Source organism: Oryctolagus cuniculus, chromosome 7, assembly GCF_964237555.1.
Source record: "Oryctolagus cuniculus chromosome 7, mOryCun1.1, whole genome shotgun sequence".
Classification (NCBI taxonomy): domain Eukaryota; kingdom Metazoa; phylum Chordata; class Mammalia; order Lagomorpha; family Leporidae; genus Oryctolagus; species Oryctolagus cuniculus.
Window position 1 is genome coordinate 115,170,717 of NC_091438.1, and position 15,106 is coordinate 115,185,822.

Sequence of the window (15,106 nt, forward strand, 5' to 3'; positions counted from 1 at the left end):
AAGCAAGATCACCACTTTTCAAGACCGTTGCCAATCAGAACATTCCTCAGTGCCAGTGATGTTTGTCTTTTACAATGTGGTCTACCCTGTGTGAGACTTATAAAAAAGTTTGCTATGTTCAGGTTCCACCCACAGTCTGTGACTCAGAGGTCATCAGTAGAACCTACACTTCAGCAGTGTGTCAAGTTCTCCTGTTGACTACAATATGCAGCCAGTCTATGTGCAGAGTGCCATATATACTCACCAGTCTTGGGACCCTTCTCCAGGCTCCCCTACCTAAACACCCTGTACTGCTTCGGAAACCCAAGGCAGTAGAGGCTGATCCCTTGATAACCCCTAAAACTTTGCTGTAGTCAGGCTTAATGACATACTCCTAGCTTGTTAGGCTGTTGTCTTGTTCATAAAAATTATGTTTTAGCCTTCCAGACATCTCATTTTGCAAATCAGTGTCAGGTATGGAAAGGATCCTGTCACTTGAGCAGCACATTCAGTAATTTTAAAGGTCAAAGCCTCACGTGGAAATTAGCTTTCAGCTATTGAAATGCATTGATTTAAACACACACAACAGAAAATGTAGTCCTATGGCACTCTGGCTATTTATGCATAGATAAATTAGCCCATTAGATACCCTGATAACTGATATCTCAAGTACTACTCACTGATGATCACAGCACCAGCTAGGTAGAAAAATACCAATAAATGCAGAACCAGGTTCTGTTTTAAGGACACCATGATAATAGCTCTCAATGATAGAGCATCTGTGGCAGGTGCTATGCTGGAAGTTTACCTCTAAGCCTCACAGTCACCTTGCAGTGTAGGGAAATCAAATAGATATAAGGGATCTCACCCAGGATAATCTAGTTTCTTACAAGGTCTGGAACAAGGATCTGAGTCCAGGCAGTCTGGGCTCGAACATTCCCAAGTCTGCCCCACACACTGCTTACCGTCAGTGCCTACAGCCTGCAGTGGCTGTGCTCTGTGTGAACAGGCACTAGGAACAGCACTGCCACTTGACATGTAGCAGGATCTGTCCCAGGACCCTTGCCTACACTGAGAATTATTTTCTCCTTAGAGAATATTGCTGATTTGAGAGTGAAAGATGATGGCTCCTGTATATTTTTATTTTATTTTGTGGATGTATCTCAGATCAGTTTCCTTATTTGTGCCTTACGTGTCCCAAGTGCACTGCATTGGGGGTGAAAGACTAGAATGGGCTTGTTTTTTTGACCTATTCAATTGGGAAAGGGGAAAAGAGTAAGCAGCTTTTGAATACTAACTTTTCTCTGTCAGTCAGTCATGAAGATAGAGAAGCACAGATCTCCAGTCATGCCCACCAAAAGATTACAAAGCATATTTTGCTTATTTTCAGATGGTCGAAAATTGTGTCTTCTAACTGGTATCTGGGAGCAAAACAGAACTCACTAGTAACATGTCTGCTTTGATAAATCGGGAACAAAAAGAACAAAACTAATGGCTTCTACAATGAAAGGTGCCCTGGGAAATATAATATAAAATAGTGGGATCGGGGGCTTGTTGACTGTGATTCTGTGTATCCATCTGATGGGGGAGTATAAATAGGTTTCTGTATACAACGGTTCCCAGGGAAAACTGAATCGGGGAATAATTGACTTGTCTTGGTATGTTTGTGAATGTGCATTTTTATCTGATGGCAAATACGCTGTTGGCCTTTGAGTCAGTTACCCACCATAAAATTTCCTCAGCCTCATATGCGCCAAGATAGTGTGCCCATCCCCCCAAAGAAAACATTTCAAATTAGCATTAATCATCCAATGTCGTGGTTTGGGCCCTACGGTGAAAGCCACCTACTGCAGCTGAATGCCATTCAGCAGGCAAAAAGTGATTTGCAATATAATTTAAATGAAGACTTGGTTTCTTTTCCCATTTAGAACACACCAGTATGGAAAACTGATTGTCAGACATTCTGGTGATGTGCATCAACTTGGCTATTCACTCAGAAAATGAAGTTTCCTGAGACACCGGCACATTTAATTTATTTTTTTGCCTGTGAAGTTAACTTCAGCTTGTTAAATACAATGACTATCCAAATCACAAGAAAACCAACGCCATTAATTTTAATGCTTAGTATGTAATGGAAGGAGATTATATTCATTTGGGATTTTTTCCCCTTTTAATAGAATGTTTACTTGCCCCTCTCCTTATGAGTTAATTATTATTTTCCCTCCATAGCATTCTGCTTATATCTGAGCAGGCAATGTTAATGTCCCAAGTTTAAGAATTGCTGGTGAATCTATCATTTTGCAGTATCTGTCACTAAAGCATCAATAGCTTGGCAGTGTGGTGAGTGAGTGTGTGGCTGATAGGAATGCAATTTGTCCTTTAAAGAATTCTCGTATGTATGTTTATGAAACACGTAGTATTAGTACAGTTTCTCTTCTATGCTTTGATCATCAAAGAGAATGATGTTTTTGGTGAATGATAATAGTAGTGAGTTGAGATTTGGTGACTCTTCCTCTCCCATCACTCGGGCATTTTTTTTTAAGATTTATTTTATTTGAGAATAGAAAATGAGTCTTGATGTGAATGGAAGAGGAGAGGGAGTGGATAAGGGGAGGGTTGCGGGTGGGAGGGACGTTATGGGGGGGAAGCCATTGTAATCCATATTCTGTACTTTGGAAATTTATATTCATTAAATAAAAGTTAAAAAAAAGAAAAAAAAGATAAACACCACCACCACCAACAACAACAAAAGATTTATTTTATTTACTTGAAAGAGTTAGAGAGAGGTAGAGATAGAGAGAGGTCTTCCATCCATTGGTTCATTTCCCAGATGGCCACAACGGCTAGAGCTGCACTGATCCGAAGCCAGCAGCCAGGAGCTTCTTCTGGATCTCCTACATGGGTGCAGGGGCCCAAGGACTTGGACAGTCTTCTACTGCTATCCCAAGCCATAGCAGAGAGCTGGATAGGAAGAGTAGCCAGGACTAGAACCAGCGCCTATATGGGATGCCAGCACTTTAGGCCAGGGCTTTAACCCACTGCACCACAGTGCCAGCCTCTCGGGCATTTATTTTTAATTCATTATTGTACTCAGTTAAAAGGCACATAATAAGCACTGAGGTTATATCAGCAGTGTGCCAAGTATTAGGGATTAATGACTAAAGACATAGTCCTTATCTTTAGGAAGCTCAGAGTTCTCATCAGCTATTAGAACTGGAAATTGCTGCAGATACAGTGTGATGAATGGTACAGGAGAACAGGGTGTAAAAGGTAACAAGGGCACAATGAGGGGAGCTCTTTCTGGGAAGAGGATTGCCAAGGAAAGCTTTGCAGAGCAGCAGATGCTAGAAACACTAGGCCTTGGAGCCCGGGGCCTTGATTTCTTTAAATTGGCAGTGGAATGATGAGTGCTGATGGGAAAAGATAGTACAGGAAGAGGGAAGTGCATATGCAAAGTCCTGGCATATAAGACTTTTTAAAATGATTTTCTATATACGTTTTAGATATTATTAATAAAAATATAAGCGAACATTTGGCAAGCCCTGTTTTTTCTATCTATAAAACTTAGCCTTCCAGTCTTATCAGTGTCCTCTCTTAAAAATTAAATCAACACGTGGAGATATTTGGTAACTTGCCAGAGAGCACACAGCTGATAGAGTCAGGAACAAACTACAATCCAAAGAATCCAGATTCTTTTATTTTTTTATTTTTTTATTTTTTGACAGGCAGAGTGGACAGTGAGAGAGAGAGACAGAGAGAAAGGTCTTCCTTTGCCATTGGTTCACCCTCCAATGGCCGCCGCGGCCAGCGCACTGCAGCCGGCGCACCGCGCTGATCCGATGGCAGGAGCCAGGTGCTTCTCCTGGTCTCCCATGGGGTGCAGGGCCCAAGTACTTGGGCCATCCTCCACTGCACTCCCTGGCCACAGCAGAGAGCTGGCCTGGAAGAGGGGCAACCGGGACAGAATCCGGTGCCCTGACAGGGACTAGAACCCGGTGTGCTGTCGCCGCAAGGTGGAGGATTAGCCTAGTGAGCTGCGGTGCCGGCCAAGAATCCAGATTCTTTGACTCCAACACCTACAGGCTTAAATATTACACTCATGGCCTGTTGGCCATCTAGAGCCCTCCTCAGTCCAGCTGTGCAGATAAGACTTAGACATAGTGCCCTCATGACTCTCTGAGAGGGGATCGCAACAGAACCCATGACTCGTGAGAAGATGAAATGAGATAGGAAGTGTATTTGTATTGTGCCTAGAGCAGTGCCCACTATATAAGAAAGCATTTCCTGACTACTGCCATTGTGGTGCTTAATGTCTTAGAAGTAGTAGAGTCCAGTTGTACTTAGGAGTTCACAGACAGTGGTATTTTACCTCAGTGGGCATTAATCAAAGAACACTTTGTGAAGTTGGTGGCATTTGGTGTAGATCTGGGTGGCTTCTTGGCTTAAATCTTATAAACAGGACCTGAGAGCCAAGCGATTATTTCAGCAAGATGGATTGGGATACAGAAATATGAGTGGCCAGGAAAAGTTCATCATGTTTAAGGAAAGTGAATAAATAAATTTGGTTAAATCAGAGCATCTGTATGGAGCAATGTGAAGAGTAGGATCAAATAAGCAGAGAGAAATTATTACAATATTTGCTGAATTATTGGCATCATTTTTATTTTGTATTATTTAAATATTGTTGACTATTTTTCTTTTCAGTTGAAGAAAGTAGAGTTCAAATAAGTTATGTAACTTTTCTAAGGCCACCCAGTTGAAGATTCTTAGAACTTGGACTTCAGCTCTAGTCTATGTGACTTAAAACTGTATACTCTTTTGCCCACACTGCACTTTCATTTAAACTCTGATCATTCTAACAATCAGTATTTATCCAATTGTTTTTCTAGTAAAAAGGTAGGGAAAACAGTGTTAACTTGTTCTTAGGGTTCTGCTTTTCAGTCACTATAGTCCAGTATTTTCCCAGTTAAACCAGTGTCCACTTTCATTAACCTAGAAAGATCTGGACTCTCTGCTTGATTTCCTGCACACACACACATCTTCAATCTTCCTACTTATGTACATCTGCTATAATACGTACTGTCAGTATACCATCACCTGAAAGAAGAGGTAATGGTTAAGGAGTTACGGAGGTAGGTGTTATGGTGCAGGCAGGTAAATTGTCACTTGGAATACTCCAATCACATATCTGAGTGCCTGCTTCCAATCCAGTTTCCTGCTAATGTGCATGGGAGGCGGCAGATGATGGCCAAAGTACTTGCATCCCTGCCACCCATATAAGAGACCCAGATGGAGTTTTGGACTGCTGGCTTTAGTGTAGCCCAGTCCTGGCTGTTGCAGCTGCTTGAAGAAAATGAACCAGAGTATGAAATCAGTTCTCTCTCCTCTCCTCTCTCTTCCTCCCTCCCTCCCTCCCTCTCTCTCTCTCTCTCTCTCTCTCGCTCTCCTCTCGCTCTCGCTCTGCCTTTCAGATAAATAAGCAAATCTTTTTTTTTTTTTTTTTTTTTTAAGAGTCTGGGCTTTGAAGAAATACTACTAATTGCCCTGGCTAGAATCCCAGCTCCACCTTTCATAGCTATCCATGGTCAGAGACAGGTCTCCTAAGTTCTCTGTTTCTATTCTCTTGTCTGCTTAATGACCTACATTGGTGTTTGCTCTTAGGAATAAATGGACTAACACATAGAATGACCAAAAGCTGTGTTTGTATGCTAAGATCATTCACTGAATATTAGCCTCACTATTGCCATTATTATGACTTATACCTCATGTCTCTCCTGAGAAACAAATATGACTAGCTCTGTTGGTGAAAGCACAGAAAAGTGCCCCTGTTGCACACTGTCAAGGAGAATGTAACATTGCACAGACTTTGTGTAGGGTAATTGGACAATACCTTTCAAAATTAAACTATCCACATTCTTTACCAATAATTTCATTGCAAAGTGTAATCCTATAGATTCATACAAGTGAAAAATGGATAATTTATGGCTTTTGAATTATAGCATGTGTATATTAAATATTATAGCATATATATGTAAAATATGTTATAGCATATATGTATTATATAGCACACATACACGTACGTGTGTGTATGTGTTTGATGCTTTGCTTCTCTCCTCCTCGTAGTCTAGCGTCTGCTAGGCTTGGCATCCCTGACCATTCTCCTTTGGTTGAGCTTAGCACAGTTCATATCCGTCTCCTCGCCCTGTGCCCACCTACACACCCCACAGCCTCTTTAGAATGGTACGCTTCACTCTGAACCGCTCACGTCAAGCTCTGTTGGATGACCAACTCCATACTTCACCCTTCTTTCATTTTCTTCCAGCATTGACGGTGACTGTTTTTCACTACAGCTGTTTCCTTGGCTTCTCTGGATGAGGATTCCTGCCTTGTGACCCTGGCAGTCTCGACAAAGCATCATCCAGTTCCTGCAGTCTAGACGCTGGACCTCCCTTCCCCAGCATCATCCCCATCCAGCTTGGACACATTGAAGGAGCCGTTTTCTAGTTGTAAGTAAATCACTTGACTTTTGCATGAAAACTGTTCAATTCATTTACTGCCCAGCTTCCTCAACTTTTGAGCATGATTCTGTGTCTCTCAATAGCTATTCCCATTTCTCTTTCTTTCTGGAACTCATTGCCTGCCCCATTGTTAATACTCTGAGGTTCATTATTTGTTTAATCACCGGTTTACTCAAAGAGGTTGTAGCCAGTGGAATCTGAGAACTGAAAGGCACTTGTCTTTGTTTTCCTGCAAGGTTCCATTCAGGGTTACTTGTCTCTGACTTAGATTGGAGACTAAATGGATTAGAATAAAACCAATTTATGGGAAAAAGGAAATGTTCACAGAAACAGCAATAGAGAGTCTTGCTATCTTGGCTGCATGAGATCTGCAGGCCTCACCAAGGAATTTAAAAAGTAATGTTTCTTATCATAAGTGACAGAAATATGCTGCTTTCTGCATCAATAGATATGAAGATTAAAGGGTCTGACCGTATTAAACAATTTTGCACAGCACCAGGCACTCTGGGCAGTGCTCTCTGCCTTATTACCCTTCATCTTGTGGCTATTTCAGGCCCAATTTAAGAATACAATGCAGTCTGGCTTTGCAAATTGACATCCTTTAATTTAAACTGTCTTGTGAGAGAATTAAGAAATTATGGAACAATTATTCGCCTTTAGCTGAAAGCTGGATGACATCCTGAGATTCCTGTATGTTAGCCATTTGAATTGATTAAGTCACATAATTGAATTACACCTTTGCCCCCATAATATCTTGTGGCAAATACGTTGGTGTTTCGTGTTGGGAAAATGCTTCCGTAAAAGTAGAGTAGGGGTCAGGGTGAGAGTTTGACTGGGTGTCAAAAAATCCTCAGAGCATTGTGGGCTGACACTTGGAGATGCTGTGTGGGAGGTGGATTAGCAGAGCAAATGTTGCATTTGGAGTAGCCCTGGAAGTTGGAAGATGAAAGCTACGTAGGATACAGAATACATCCTTTCCCTGTCTCCCTTTGCATCGCCCTTGAATATTCAGCTGATGCGTCTGCCACTCATTCTTAAAGCTTTTTTTTTGGCACCCCCACCCCCACTGCATGAACAAAACAACTGGGATGTGGTTCCTTTTGTCCTGCACAATCCCCACGTCCGTCTTCATAGCGGTCTCTATCACAGTGCTCCTTAGTCTCCCTGCCCAGGCAGGATGCTGAGCTGGAAAGCATGTCCTGCTCACCCAGGACAGTAGTGACACTCGGTAAATCTGTCGAATGAGGTTCTGTGTGAAATTCTCAAGGGCTTAGCCTCTAAACTGTTTGCTTTTGTGATGTGCACATGGAGGGAAGTAGAATCTGTGAATAATTTTGAAAGCATTATTTTCAGCATTTACATTACTCCCGTTTTTAGACATTTTCACCAAGGATGTATTAAACCACAACTCTTTCCATTTAATAAACGCCTAGTATACTAAGGTTCTACGCAAAGTTCATGAAAAAATGTGTTTGATAAAAGAAACTATGCATGAATTTCAAAAAACTTTTGCATTAAAGGGCAGACATGTTTTCATTTAATTTTTTTTCATGAAGGTTTGAAGTACTCTTACATACAAGAGCTGGGTTAGGTGCTGAGGAGAAAAGTAGCTAAAACGTATTTGCTGTTCTTGAGAGAAGAGCAATCCAGTGGGACGATTGCTGAGGGCTGTGCAGGAAAGAGCCTAGGTGAGTGCAGGGGCAGCTAGGAGGCAGCGGAGTGGGGCAGGGCCCTGAGAAGGGGCCGTGTACACTCTGTCTGGGTCCTCTCTGAAGTTGGCACTGCTGGTGTCTGCCCTGCTCCCGCGACCCCTCCCACATCATCCATTCTCGGACCCAGAAGAGAAGACAACTCTTAGAGGAATGTCCTGCCATCAGGCTGCACGTGTGCTTTCCGTGGAAAAACTCTCAAGGAGACAGTGGCGAAAGTACTGCTCCTCTACACCCCTCCTGAACCCATCACACTGCAGCATTCTGGGGCTTCATGTTCTTTGTTTATTCTGTATGGCGCAAGAATCTCTCTTTCTCCCTCTCCCTCTCCTTCCCTCTCACCCTCTCGCCCTCTCTCCCTCTCTCCCTCTCTCCCTCTCCTTCCCTCTCCCTTCTCTTTTTAAAAAATCTTTCACTTTTCCTTTATCAAAGCACACTCTCAGAGCTTTAAAGCCCAACCACAGCCATCCTCCTGAATATGTCTGTGTGGAAGGGATTAATCAAGTCTGCCAAACACTGAGCTCTAAAACCTTTAATATTTCTAAAAGGTTTAAAGCAAGCGTATTTATCACATGCATCATTGAGAATGAACTTTCTTTAAAAAAAAAAATAAATGCTCCTGTAAAATATTGTGGTGATGGGCACGGTGGGTGAAAGCCCGGTGCAGGGCCCCTGTTGTGATATTGGAATGGGGGTTCTGGTGAAATCTTCCCCTGACGTCAGCCACTAGCAGCTGCCCACCATCTCCCACACATCTGTTTATATGGATATTTATATTGTGGGATTCAAGAATCTCAGTGCTCTGAGTGAAAAGCAGGAGAAAGGAATTAATTGCTGTTGAGTGCCTGTTCCGTGTCAAGTGTAAGTCTGTATGCTTGGTTCTCACATTTTAAAATCTTCAAAACAATTTTATGTCTAGCCTGGTAACTGATTCAGAGACAAAGAAGCTGAGATTGAAAAGCGAATCAGTTTTCTCAAGATCACGTAAATATTCATTTGAAAGCCTGGTGTCCCATAAGCGTATCTGATTCTCTCATTCTGTTTATAAGGCAAATGCTTAGCGCAAGGTGAATACTTTTAAAAGGTGTTCCAAAGTTGTTATGACCAATAGCCTCACAGTTTCTGGGAATTCTTATTGAAAGATTGTTATTCTACAGACAGAGATAGAAAAGATCTGTAGTGCGAGTCTGGGGATCTGAGACGTGTGTTTTAGGTGTTGAATCCAGTGTGATGGGAGCTCTCCTAGAGCAGGGAGAAACTTACTAATGTGCACACTGTGTTTTCTTCTCTGTAAAATGCTTTTGCATGCTTGGTATCTAATGTGCTAAGTCCTATCATCACCACTGCCCCTGAGTAGATGAGAAAACTGAGGCCCAAAGACATGAAAAATGATGGATAGTCATTGGGCTAGAAGCTGCTGCACTGATGTTCATACTGTTTCCTGGTGCCGAAGCCACCATCTTTCCACTAATACTTTTAGGCCATTGAATTATTTTTAAGAATATATTTTATTTATTTTTTATTTATTTTTTTTTTTGACAGGCAGAGTGGACAGTGAGAGAGAGAGAGACAGAGAGAAAGGTCTTCCTTTTGCCGTTGGTTTACCCTCCAATGGCCACCACGGCCGGCGCGCTGCACTGGCGCACTGCGCTGATCCAATGGCAGGAGCCAGGTACTTCTCCTGGTCTCCCATGGGGTGCAGGGCCCAAGCACTCGGGCCATCTTCCACTGCACTCCCTGGCCACAGCAGAGAGCTGGCCTGGAAGAGGGGCAACTGGGACAGAATCCGGCACCCCGACCGGGACTAGAACTCGGTGTGCTGGCGCTGCAAGGTGGAGGATTAGCCTAGTGAGCCACAGCGCCGGCCCGAATATATTTTTTAAGAAAAATAGCTTTTTCCTGTTTTGATGGTATTGTTGTGAAATATACAGTTTCAGGGCACTTATAGTTGTTTTCATGCCGTATTTCAATTTAATACATAGATTTAAATTCTTTTGCAAACACAAGATATTTAAAATATCTAAAAGATTTCTTTGCTGTTGTATCAGTGCTCCCATGTAATACTCTTCCCAGCTTTATTGAGGTGTAATTGGCAAATGGAAGTTTGAAGCTTGAAAGGACCTTAGAGACCTTGGACAACTGGGTGCTAGGCGCTGGAAGTAGTAGAGCAGAGACCCACACAACAGTCTGTGATAACAGAGAGGAAAGATCCATTCTTTTGGATGTAGCTGGGGAGTATGAAACCAGGGAAAGTGTCACTGAGAAGGGGTCTCTTGATGATGTCCTACAAGGAGAAGGATTTTAATAGAGAGAGATCAACAAATGATGCTAAATGGAAGAGAATGACTAGGTGGCAAAATGACAGCACCATGGGCAGAGTCGCTGCATGGAAGCTTGAGTTTGTTGCTTCAGTATAATTGGCTGTGGAATTGTATTGCCAGCCTGCCCTCTCATGCTGCTGTCCTGTGTGATTAACCCCCTTGCCAGCCAGGTGGTGTCTTCCGTATGCCTCCACTTTAGGCCTCCAGCTTTAGCATTGGAGCAAGAAACAGAGAGAAAGGTCCTGAGGTTTAAAGAGTTGCAATTGCAAGCCGGCGCCGTGGCTCAATAGGCTAATCCTCCACCTTGCGGCGCCGGCACACCGGGTTCTAGTCCCGGTCGGGACGCCGGATTCTGTCCCGGTTGCCCCTCTTCCAGGCCAGCTCTCTGCTATGGCCAGGGAGTGCAGTGGAGGATGGCCCAGGTGCTTGGGCCCTGCACCCCATGGGAGACCAGGAAAAAGCACCTGGCTCCTGGCTCCTGCCATTGGATCAGCGCGGTGCGCCGGCTGCAGCGGCGGCCATTGGAGGGTGAACCAACGGCAAAGGAAGACCTTTCTCTCTCTGTCTCTCTCTCTCACTGTCCACTCTGCCTGTCAAAAAAAAAAAAAAAAAAAAAAGAGTTGCAATTGCAAACTCTGGTTGTCCAGAAGGAGGGTAGTTTAGATAGAGGAAGAGCTTTCCCCTCCTAGGTTACTATGAAGACAACAGGCCCGTTTCTGGAACTCCTCTGGGTGGGTGAGATGTTTCCCCAGTTTACATTTAGCAAACTGTAATTAGTATCAGTAGGAGAAGAGAAATGACTATGCTGGAAACACCACTTTCCTCTGCACAGTGTCTCTGTCCTGAAGGGCTGTTCCCCAGCTTTGGGCTTTCCTTATGGGAGCCCATGTGCAGGTGCCCTGTACAGCTGACATGGGCTGATTGGGGGGGAAGGTCTAAAGTGCAGTAGGGGCAGAGGTCAGCGGATGATTCTGTGAAGATGGCAGCAGAGTGGGTCTTGATTAACTGCCAGCCAGTTGGAATCAGAGCTCTCGTGATGTTTCCTTCATTCTATAAACACACACATGTCAGACACAAGGGGCCACGGATTACTGTGTGCTTCTGTGAGCAGATATGCTCGTCAGCAGTTCAGTGGGTGGATCCACAAAGGGCCAGCTGTGGCTTTTGGTTTGGGACAATTGAGAAAATCAGACACTCACTGTATTAATTAGGATGAGTAATGCTAGCTGCCTTAACCAATGACCCTTCCCAACCAAAGAATTAACACAGAAGTGTATTATTATACACGGTGCAGTCATTCAGGGAATCAGGTTTTCTTTTCTGTCTTAACTACATCACTGTTATCTTCAACATGTCCTCTAAGGTCTTTGAGGAAAAGCGAAAAAGGACAAGGTGACATTTAAGAGATTTTTAGAGTACATTTCTGAAAATGGTATATACCTGTTTCCTACTCATATTCTGTTGGCCAGAACTACTCACATGGTCCCACTTAGTTGTAAGGAGACTGGGAAATGTAGCTTAGCAAAGTGCCCAGTTTAAAAAATCACATACCTAGACATAGTCTTAGCATGTTTCCTTAAATTCAGTTCCTATTCAAACAAATGCACGATTGTTCTTCACTACCACTTTGAGGGAGCTTTTTCAGGAAAATGGTCTTCCAGTATATAATGGAACTGTACCAGTGAGAATATAATTAATACAAAATATCTGGTGCATATGAAATTACTTCATGACATTCGATCCTACAACTTCTCTGCCAGTATTCGATCCCCAAAATAGAAATAAAAATTCATAAACAAGCACATTTATTCTCAAAATACTTGCAGTTTTTGGAAAAAGTCTAAACAACTTAAATTTCAACAAAAATGTAAAAGAATTTCAATGAAACTCTAGACAACTAAATAATGCAGTCATTAAATAAAACACTTGTAAAGAATTCTAATGTCTTTAATGAAAGACTAAAACATGAAATGGGCTTTGCAATTTCATATTTGAAATGATTCTAGCCGGCTCCGCGGCTCACTAGGCTAATCCTCTGCCTTGCGGCGCCAGCACACCGGGTTCTAGTCCCGGTCAGGGCGCCGGATTCTGTCCCGGTTGCCCCTCTTCCAGGCCAGCTCTCTGCTGTGGCCAGGGAGTACAGTGGAGGATGGCCCGAGTGCTTGGGCCCTGCACCCCATGGGAGACCAGGAGATGCACCTGGCTCCTGCCATCGGATCAGCACGGTGCGCTGGCCGCAGCGCGCCGGCCGTGGCAGCCATTGGAGGGTGAACCAATGGCAAAGGAAGACCTTTCTCTCTGTCTCTCTCTCTCACTGTCCACTCTGCCTGTCAAAAAAAAAAAAATGATTCCAGTTTTGTTGCAAACATATATTTAGGCGCATAGTCAGACACCCAGAAAAGACTAAGTGCATTAAAATATTGAATGGATTTATGTGAGCAAAATGAGTATTTTGAGATTTGATTATTTACAATAGCCCTTGTCTATGCTCTTGAGGAACAGTGATTTTTTCTAGTTGCTACTTGTTGAATTCTTTATTTATGGAGGGTTTGGCCTGGACCAGGCCCAGTCATTGCAGCCGTTTGGGGAGTGAGCCAGAATATGGAATATCTTTCTCTTTCTCTCTCTTTGTCTTTCCTTCTCTCTCTGTAGCTCTGTCTTTCAAATAAATAAATGTTTTCTTCAAAAATAATCTGTGAAGACCTTTTGTTATTGTTGTTGAAGTGGAAAGAAGAATGGCTTTGGGCCAGGACTGACTCTGGTAGGGTGAGAATTATCACAAGTATTTCAGACAGAAGCAGCCAAAATGTGTGTATGTGGGTCATTTCCTACGACTGTGACAAGAGCAGGTATGGAGTGGGGGTGGGGGGAAGAGAGCAGGTTGCAGGCCAAAGGGTGTAATAAGGGCTGAGATCACACAATCTAAAAGGACATACACACTTTGCTCAGCTGGGCTTAAGAGCACAAATCTCAACTTCAACTGGACTTCACAGAACGGATTTGAAGGTTAAAGACCCAGGCAGTGAATTCAAGTCCCTGACTCCTCTGCTTTCTGGATGTAGAGCTACTAGCATTGTGTCCTAACTACTTAGCACCTCATTTGTAAAATGGAAATAACAGCACCTACTTTGTGGTATTGCTGTGACACTGAAAGTGCTCCTGTTTTCAAAGATTTCATACACACACACACACACACACACAGGCCTCAATGACAGGGATTTCTGTCATTGAGACCCTCACCTGCATCTTGACCATGTTCTTCCGGGGAAGTCTCCCTCTCTGCTTTTCTTTTTGCCCTTGATTTGGCGCCCAGGCAATCAAGGCCCTCTCTGTATCCAGCCTGCATATCAAGAAAGAGGAAAGTGAAGGATCCTCAACTAGGTGTTCTGAGACAGATACCAAAAGTCAGGGAATTATGGGTAACTCAAAAGTTTCTGGGTCCTGGGCCACTGGGGCCATGACACTACACAATGCTGGTGAAGCAGCCTGGGAACCATGATTTCACCTCCCTGCTGCTTGAGCTCAGGGTCCCGCATCCTTCTCCCAATTCTGTCTGACACCAGTCTCCACAGATCATCACAACAACCACCTCAAGCAATGAACACATGTGTGAGAAAGACTTTGCAGACAAGATTGCCACACCTGGTGCATCTGGCTCTCCCATTGCATTGTGTTTCCTCCAGCAAGAAGAGTTCTGTGTTATTCCTCTGCTGCCTCCTCTTTCCTCCTCCTGGGTACCTTTTCATTTTTATGGCTGCCAAACTGAGTGAAGACTGGATGGGAGTTGGGGAGAAAGATGCAACACAGATGTGTTATTATACATTTTTTCCTGCATAGTTGAAGAGGTCAGGCTGGATGGTGATCTAAAAGTCTTCAGCTTAACTTAAATAGTGCCTGAAGAGTGTGAAAGGAGATTGCTCTGTTGGCAGCCTAGAGACCCCCCCTCCCCCAAATTCTGGCTCGGCCTCTGATTGATTCTGCCAAGAAAGCTGTTGCTGATTGCCCTGGATGCCCCATAAATTAATGGGAGCTGGACTTAGAGGTGACAACAGTCGCTGAGTCCGTGGAGCAGAAAATGCAGCCCCAATACGTACGTTTCAGAAACGTCCCTTTGTCTATATGTTTGGAGGAGAAAGTGCTGATGAGGATCAATTTCATATTGACTTTGAATTTTTCAATTGACCTGGAGCTCTTTTTATTAAGTAATGCACATGAGAACGTTTCATTCAAGTCCAGTGTGATGGCTTAAAGAATTCCCTTCAGAATACTGCAACCTGGGTAGAATTTGAAATGCAATTCATTCATTTATTCTCTATTCATCCTCTAATAAATATTTATTGAGCACCTGCTATGTGTTCACTTCTCGAAACTGTGCTAGACTGTGAGCAAGTCCCAATCTGCCCTCAAGGAATCTAAAATCTAATGAGCTAGACAGGCACATCAATAAACAATCCTGGCCCAGAGCGATATGTTTTCTTAGTGGGAAGTTCAAGGTATGTAGAAATATGGAGTCAGGACTCACAACATATTTTCTAGGCACTTTGTCCACACTTAGTCCTTGTTGAATGAATGAGATGGA

At 43.3% G+C, this 15,106-nt stretch overlaps 2 protein-coding genes across 4 annotated transcripts in view; both read left to right on the forward strand.

Moving 5' to 3' along the window:
- Positions 1 to 6,354: 6,354 nt before the first annotated feature.
- Positions 6,355 to 15,106, forward strand: part of LOC108175386 (gem-associated protein 8) — a 137,132-nt gene continuing 128,380 nt past the window's right edge. Inside the window, exon 1 of the mRNA XM_051857742.2 lies at positions 6,355 to 6,485. The gene's annotated coding sequence lies outside the window, so the exon portion shown is untranslated. The remainder of the gene's footprint in view (positions 6,486 to 15,106) is intronic.
- DAB1 (DAB adaptor protein 1) overlaps positions 6,422 to 15,106 on the forward strand; it is a 911,827-nt gene continuing 903,142 nt past the window's right edge. For 2 of the 3 annotated variants that reach the window (XM_051857725.2, XM_051857727.2), the window contains exon 1: positions 6,425 to 6,485. The gene's annotated coding sequence lies outside the window, so the exon portion shown is untranslated. Of the gene's footprint in view, positions 6,486 to 15,106 lie in introns of all 3 variants that reach the window. The other variant, XM_051857724.2, reaches the window with a different exon arrangement.